This window comes from Drosophila takahashii, chromosome 2R (assembly GCF_030179915.1).
Source record: "Drosophila takahashii strain IR98-3 E-12201 chromosome 2R, DtakHiC1v2, whole genome shotgun sequence".
NCBI classification, from domain to species: Eukaryota; Metazoa; Arthropoda; class Insecta; order Diptera; family Drosophilidae; genus Drosophila; species Drosophila takahashii.
The window spans coordinates 1272250-1280740 of NC_091679.1; positions in this window are offsets into that span (position 1 = coordinate 1272250).

The following is an 8491-nucleotide window of genomic DNA, read 5'->3' on the forward strand; positions in this document are numbered from 1 at the left end:
GTAAACCCATTAAACATTTTATTAAACCGTGGTTTAATAATGAAATTAAGTCAGCAATACAAAAGCGAAACTTTGCATATCAAAAGTGGAAAAGGTATAAGACTCCGCCACATTATGCCCAATTTAAATCATTGAGACACACAGTCACTAAACTTATTGACACCGCAAAGTCAAAATTCTATTTTCGAAAATTCAAAAACTCAACATCGTCTAGACAAACCTGGAAAGAAATCAAGTCACTAGGGATAGGAAAACAAAAATCAACGCCGGGACAGGATGTTAATGTTGAAGAGCTGAACCAACAACTCTCAAAATGCAATGTACCTGAAATCGACGATAGCAATTTGTATCTGGATTCAGTACCTGAAAATTTCTGTGATAATAGTTTTAGATTTGTTTGTGTTAATCAGTACGAAGTTCTTGTCAATATTCTTAAAATTAAATCAGACGCAATTGGACTAGACGAAATGAATCCTAAATTCATTAAATTAATACTTCCCAAAATTCTTACATACATAACTCACATTTTTAACACTGCATTTACAACATCCGCATTTCCTGACTGTTGGAAAATCGCAAAAATTATACCAATTATGAAAGCCAACAAGGAATATAGACCTATATCAATTCTACCGTTCTTATCGAAAGCCTTTGAGAACATTATGGCAGCCCAAATAAACGCATATATAGGTGATAATGCTCTACTTAACAACAACCAATCGGGATTCAGAATAAAACGTAGCTGCACCTCGGCAATCCTAAAAATTTCGGAGGATATACGTAAACATGCAGACAAATCCAACGTGACGCTTCTAGTACTTCTTGACTATAGTAAAGCTTTTGACTCTGTTAATCATGATGTTTTGTGTTCAAAATTGAAAACTCAGTTCAATTTTTCAACCACTTCTGTCAAACTTATGACCTCGTACCTAAAAAATCGCCGGCAGTCTGTAGTAATATCTAATGTTTCGTCTTCTCTTGTAGTCCTTAAACGTGGTGTGCCTCAAGGCTCAGTTCTTGGTCCTTTACTGTTTACTCTATATGTCAATGACCTTCCCTGTGTGTTGTCAAATAGTGATGTTCACATGTACGCCGATGATGTCCAGATGTATGTTAGCCGCCCCATTAGTAGAATTAACGAGTGTGTGAATATTTGTAATCGAGAGCTTGATAAAATTAGCAGCTGGGCCAAAGACAATGGCCTTGGTCTAAACCCAACAAAATCTAAATGTCTCGTAATTTATAAAAAGAAAGTAAATATTGTTGACCTGCAGCCATTGTTGATAAACAGCATGCCCATTAAATATGTTGAAAATGCTACAAACTTGGGTATCATATTCAATCACTATGGACGGCAGTCCATGTAGTGACGAAGCGCACCAGGAGAGTGTGCGAAGGCGACTACTATTATATAGCCGCAAAATTGAAAATCTGCTGTGATAGTCCGACCGTAATGAGTAATACACCAATCGAAAGGTATTGCAAAAACTTAAAGGGTTGCATACCAAGACTTTAAGAAAATCAATTGGCTTGGGAGAGAGAGCGGTGAAAGTGAAAAAGTGAAAATTTCGAAATTTGGAGCTGTTGGGGCCGGTGGGGATAAATGCCCCCTCGCAATGTTTTAGTTGTATTTCTTTTGAAAATACCCGTCGAATGAGGGGTCATTTGTCAAAATCCGACTCTCCGTTCAAAAGTTATAGCCAAAATAAGATTTTCTTCTTCTTCCCAAAATGAAAATTAAATTCTGTTTGTCAGTTTGTCCACTTGTCCACTTGTCCAAAATATGTTTTTTAAGTTCTGAAAATTTGATATGACGTTTATCACATCGATATAAAAAACTTTTGTTCTACCACTTTTGGAAAAACTAGCTAGTTTAGCGGGAAAACAGCTATAAATAGCTAAAATTCGGAAAGCCGTAACTTCTATACACTAAAGCTACAGACTTGTGCTGCATCTCGTTTGAAAGGTATTTTTAAATGCTATAAACGCCTTTTATATGCAATTTGTGTAAATGTAATAGTTAAAAAGATATGAACAAAAGAAAATTTGTTTAAACTTTTTTTTTGGCTTTTTTTTAATTTTCTCAAAAACGGCTCTAACGATTTTCCTTACAACTAAAGATTAAAGAGAAAAGATTAGAAAGTCTATTTAATGACGAGTGTAATAATTTTTCGTCACAAATGTTGATATCAGAACTTTTGTATGTTGAAGGTGCGGTCGTCACTAGTTTTTTACCTCGTTAAGAGGTGTTTTCATTTGATAATAAACTTAGTTGGAATGACCATATAAATAAAGCTATAGGGAAAACGTACGGTTTACTAAGATCTCTCTGTCCTGTTAAAAGTCTGTTACCCATAAATGTTCGTATGTTAATTGCCAAGACCTGTTTAATCCCAACACTTTTTTATGGAATAGAAATTTTTTCAAATTGCGATGCAGCCAGCCATCAAAAAATAAAAGTTGCATATAATAATATAGCCGTTCTACACCCCGCATTTTGGGTATTTAAAAAAATGTTTTTCACTCGAGCACGAAATTCGCAAATAAGGCCCGAAATTAGCACCAAATTAGCACAAAATTTTGAAAAAAAAATTAACCTGATCGGAGTAGTTTTAGTTTTAATTTTTAGTAATTTTAAAATTCGTAGAAAAAATATTAATAATTGCACTGTGCAGCATTTTTAGTGCTTTTAAAATTTACCTCGATGGATGCTATATTTTTGGATTCGTTACGGATTCCTAAGTTAAACTGCGTTTTCCAAAAAGTTCCCCGACGCAAGGATTCTTAGCAAAAGGACCTCAAAGTTCGAAAAATGCTCAAATTGGACAACTTTCCAGAGCTCTCAGAGACAAACGAATGCATTGTTTGATTCGATGTTAAAGTTTTTTAAAAGATGCACTCTTTATCTTTCAAACCCCATACTTAGAATAATTTTAGGATTTTTATTAAGGCAGAAACAAATTTTAGAAAACATGGTCAAAAACATAAAAGTATACAGCTGCGGTCAAAATAGTAGTAGTGTGCTGCCCTGTGTATTTAAAAGTTTGTTGTTGTAATTTATCTTCTCCTGGTAATATTGTATTGATTATAATTGTACTAATAGACTAATTGGATAAGAAAATTGACAACAAAAAAACTTTTAAAAACACAGGTCGGCAACACTACTACTATTTTTACCGCAGCTGTAAGTTTTTTAGTTTTTTGACTATGTTTTCTGGAATTTATTTCTGCTCTAAAAAAATCCCAAAATTATTCTAAGTATGGGGTTTGAAAGATAAAGAGTGTATCTTTTAAAAAACTTTAACATCGAATCAAACCATGCATCCATTTGCCTCTGAGAGCACTGGAAAGTAGGCCAATTTCAGCATTTTTCGAACTTTGAGGTCCTTTTCCTAAGAATCCTGGCGTCGGGGAACATTTTGGAAAACGCAGTTTAACTTGGGAATTCGTAACGAATCCAAAAATATAGCATCCATCGAGGTAAATTTTTGATGCTGCATAGTGTTGTTAATCAAAAAAAATAAACTATATAATTATTTTCATAATGTCTATAATGATAATCTTAATTTATTTTACTCAACATTTTTCAAAGTATAATAAGAGTGAATGTGGGATTCAACAAAATTATAGAGAAAAGCCACAGTAAGACGATTAAAATATTTAATCACATTTATCAAGGAATTACATTAAATTACAAAGAAAAAAATTATTTTTTTTTACATTTTTAAACATTTTCTGTGAAATAAAATAATTTGATCGACAGATCGTGGCCTAAGCCATTTTTAAGTGTTGTTAAAATATAAAAATTCGTGTTGGTGGTATTGATAACACGAAAAATGCCTAATATACCTATAATATACGTAACCTTTAATGATTACGGTCCCTGAAAAGTATTGTTTAAACGAAATACTTCTTCGGCGCCAAAGTGTAACCGAACTTTACAACGAAATTTACACCAAATGTATCTGGTATTTCTTTTGGTATTATCAAAAATATAATGCAGGGTCACATCATTTTTAAATTTGTTGGAAAAAGTTTAAAAAAAAAGTGAAAATAGTTAATTTTAATCTAAAAAACAATAAAAAAGTGAGTGATAAAATAAATTTTGTCTTTTTATAATCTTTATTTCAGCGTTACAAAGGTTAGTATCACAGATATTTTCGCCATTAATAAATATACGCCTCCGGATGCTATCTTCAACACAAATTCTGCATTTCAGTGACACTTGAAATGTTTTTAATCTTTACCAGTGGTAAATGGTGTGAGGTGTTCATTAAATGGTTGTATAAATAGTACTTCAGTACTAACTTAGTTGTTTAACTTAATCAAAATATTTCATTTATTTCAGCCAGGCCGACTGAGACTTCTTGGGACCAGAAGTGTAGCGCCTGCGTTTGTCCTATTTTATTTTTCTTCTCATAGTTTTTGATATAGATACCCGACATAAAACAGCTGAACAGAGGGTAAATGATCGGCCATGGCAAACCAGATCCTTTAATTTTGTGAGGAGACGTAATAATGGTAATTACTCTTATTATTATTCCTGGTCTTACATTCATATCTTAATTATTTTTGATGTTTTCAGAAGACAGACAAGACATGGATACCTAAGAACTGCATTCGGCCTATAACAATAATGATGAGGGATTCAGAAAATCGTAACCTACGAAATTTCCTTTTCAGGCGAGATGTTGATTTGGGAGGGGTGCCGCACGCAATATATAAAAATTCTCCGACTCTCGCTCGCCAGCAATTAGGGTGGTATTCTTGCCACGCCCCCCAAGGTGCCTATGCTCATTATTTCCATAAAAACTTGCGTGCAAATGACAAGCTAATCTTGGTTAGAGGATCACTTACTCATAAATATTCTATAGGAAGCTGTTTAAGGGATAGCTAAAAAAAAGAAATTCATTTGCAAAACAAGGCTTTGTGGCACCTCCGAACGTCCAAACCCTTTGATGTTTTTAGGCCTGGTTTGCCCACCCAACCTACGGTTACTATAATCCTGGTTGTTGAACTCATTTCGTCCATAGTAGCCCCTTGTTCGGGGTTCTCAGACGGTCATGTTAGCTCGGGTCAACACTGGGTTTTTTTAGAACATTATAATGATTTATTTACTTTCTAAACAAAATATAAAATTTGACCTAAGCAGACAACATACATGTTAAAAATTATAATATAATAAAATAGAAGAGTATATAAAAAGGAAAATATAGTATAAATAAATATAATCAAAACAAGTGGCAATTCTTATAAAATTGTGGAAATTAAAATGAATAAACAAATATAATTGATTTCTTCAATTTAAGCTTAAACATGGGACTGAGCAAGACCATCGAACATGCAAACGAACCATCAAACATATAAACGAACATACGTTCGAACTTAAGTGAATTTAGTGAGAAAAGGGGTTCGATCGACTTTTTCCTTTTTTTATTTGATTAGATTTGAATTTTAAACTTTAGATTAGGTCCCGCATTTTCTTTTAAACATGACTTTTTTTCAAGTTCAACCGATTATTTCTGTAATTTTGTTTCTTTACCGCTTTGCCAAATTCGTGTTACGTAACATGGGTAAATTTTCACTCACCGCCATAAATGTAGATCCACCGAAGAAAGCGCTTTCCTGGATGACCTGTGGCTAGAAATTTAAACTAAAAAAAAGGAAAATCACGCATTGTAACACTTTTCTGGGGGACACGACATTTTTTCCCTCTCTTTTTTTTTTTTTCTTATTTAGAGGTTAGAAATTTGGGACAACAACCACTTCGAACCACCATTCGCCACGCTTATTCCTCTTTAATTTTCTATTTATTTCTTTTACTTTTCATAGGAACTCGCTCTGGCCCACACAAAAAAAATTAATACCATAAAACTTATTCACTAACAAAAATAAAATTATTCTTTTTTTTTATCTTAACCGAACCGCATCTTTTCCGCGAGTTGACCGTCTTTTCTCTTTCAACTACGCCTTCTAGGCCGACATACCGCGTGGCCGTCGACTTCGCCGATCTCCTCCGGGAAATCTTAGATCCAACTCGCAAGAGGGTGCCAAACCCACGTCTCGACACTGTCTGACTTTTTAGCCACCTTTTCGCCGGAAAAAACTGACTTTTCTTTCGTTTGAGCTCCACGTACGTTTCAAAAAAAACTGAGCGCTTTCGAGCGCGCTTGCTCAGAGACTACTTGCTCGACCTACAGGTTCGGAGTTCTGCCTGATGAGTGGAACTCAAACCCTGCCTCAAGCTTTTTGCTTATGAATATAATTCTTAAATGCCATCAAACCCCACACAAATATAAAAAACATAAGTATCGCTGGTTCTGGCTGCTGATTCTCTCCGCAGGCTTTAAAGATCTGTGAGGTCCACTTCACCAATTCGGGCTGTCTTTGGATTTTATTCCGTGGCAAGGTAAACTTTATAGAAGCGCCAGGCCTAATAAATAATGTAAAGTTTTTTTTTCAAGCATTTATTCGCAAAACCCTCAACCCGTTCTCACATTCATGGACTAAGCGCTGGCCAAAAACATAAGCCGTCTCCTTCCCGATCTGTAACTCTTGGCCGTTGGATATGATTCGCACTTGCAATTTTTTTTACTCAAAACTTATTGCCGCGCACAACTGAATTTAACACGGTGTGAAGACGGAATGAAGGCTATAGACGCTGGACTTTTGGCGCTAACCCTTGCCAATACCTTTGGTCAGAGAGACAATGCCCCATAACACGGTTGACATTTCACCCTGTTACTCTCCTCCGGGTCTTTCTATGCCCCTTATTAGTTCCATTCTTGTCTCTTAGATGGCGCCCCCTTTCCAAATATCTCTACTCTTCAGATACAAGCGTTACAAAGCCCCCCACCAAGACTCTGGCTTCGGGTTTGACACCCTAAGACAGATCACACCAAGAGCTTGTATCTGCCTTGCTTACTGTCTCATATCTTTAGCATGGTACTTTCCCAGGAGATGGCCCTGCAGGTCCTCTAACTAATAGCATGAGTTTCCAACTCTTTTGCGAACTCTCGCTTTTACGAATGCTGGGCCTAATTTGGCACTATAACCTGCCGCAAAATTACTTTGCTTAAAATTTTTGTAGACCGCAAATTATACTGACGCTCATTTTTCTCATTCTGTTTCCTCAACACCTCACACGCCTTTTTCCGGACTATTTCCACAGAGTCATCTTTAGAGAACGCTAATGACCTGTCCTCAAGAATTCCTAAATCTCTTAGCAGTTTATACGATGATCCTGAGGAGACGAAGTTTTGGCCAAATGCCATATAATAAGGGCTGGTACCAAGTGCCGAATGGACTGCTGTACGGAGAGCGCAGCAAATACTGCTGAGCTGCTCGTCCCAATTTTTCTGATCAGGTCTAACATAAAACCTAATTGCCGCAATGACCGACCGATTAACCCTCTCCGATGCGTTTGACTGGGGCGAATAAGCAGCGGTCAAAGTGTGTGAAATAGAATATTCTCTCAGCAATTTCTGAAAAGTCTCAGCCCGGAACTGCGATCCATTATCGGATACAATGGTTTCTGGTACGCTGAAAGTGTGGAAAAGATCTTGCTGCAGATATTTAATGACTACATCTGCCGTAAACTTCTTAACCGCCTTTAAAAATACGAACTTGGAGTAATGGTCCAATACTATAAATATTCCAATATTACCACTTCGCGACCGTGGGTATGGACCGAGAAAATCTATATAAAGACGCTGGAAAAATCGCTCTGATACAGGCGCCACACTCATTGGTGGTCGTTGTGTTCTGTTTGGCGCTTTGGTGGATTTACAAATTTCACAAGATTGCGTATACGACTTCACGTCGTTGACTAACCTAGGCCAATAATAGTATCGGCGAACCCTTTCCAAAGTCTTATGGACGCCTCCATGAGAAGCAAGAGGTTCATCATGATTCTTTTTTAAAACCTCGGCAACTAATTCCTCTGGAACCCATAACTTCCAATTAAAAATAACATGCAGCTGGTCTCCTGTTGCGTGATCAGATCTCCGATAAACGAGTCCGTCAACGACTTTTAAATCTGGCAATTGATTCTGATTGGCTTTGACTTTGTCTACAATTTCCAAATACTTGGCTGACTTGAATTCTGGTGCTTGCAGATCTATTAAAAGACCGTGTCTCGCCTCTACTGCAGCTACTTCTGCCTCGTTGACCCTGGACAAAGCATCCGGTACAACATTCATTTTTCCACTTCTATGTTCAATCTTGAAATTAAATCTTTGCAATTTTAATGCCCAACGAGCTAGGCGAGAGTGGAGGTCCGTCTGACTCATGAGCCATTTGAGTGAAGCATGGTCAGTAATCACCGTAAACTCATGACCTTCTATGTATGGCCGAAAACGCTTGATACAAACAATGGCCGCGAGACACTCCTGTTCGGTTACCGAGTAATTTCTTTGAGCCTTGTTTAATTTTTTTGATACGAACGCAATGGGATACTCATCACCCTGATCTGTCTTCTGCACTTCTACAC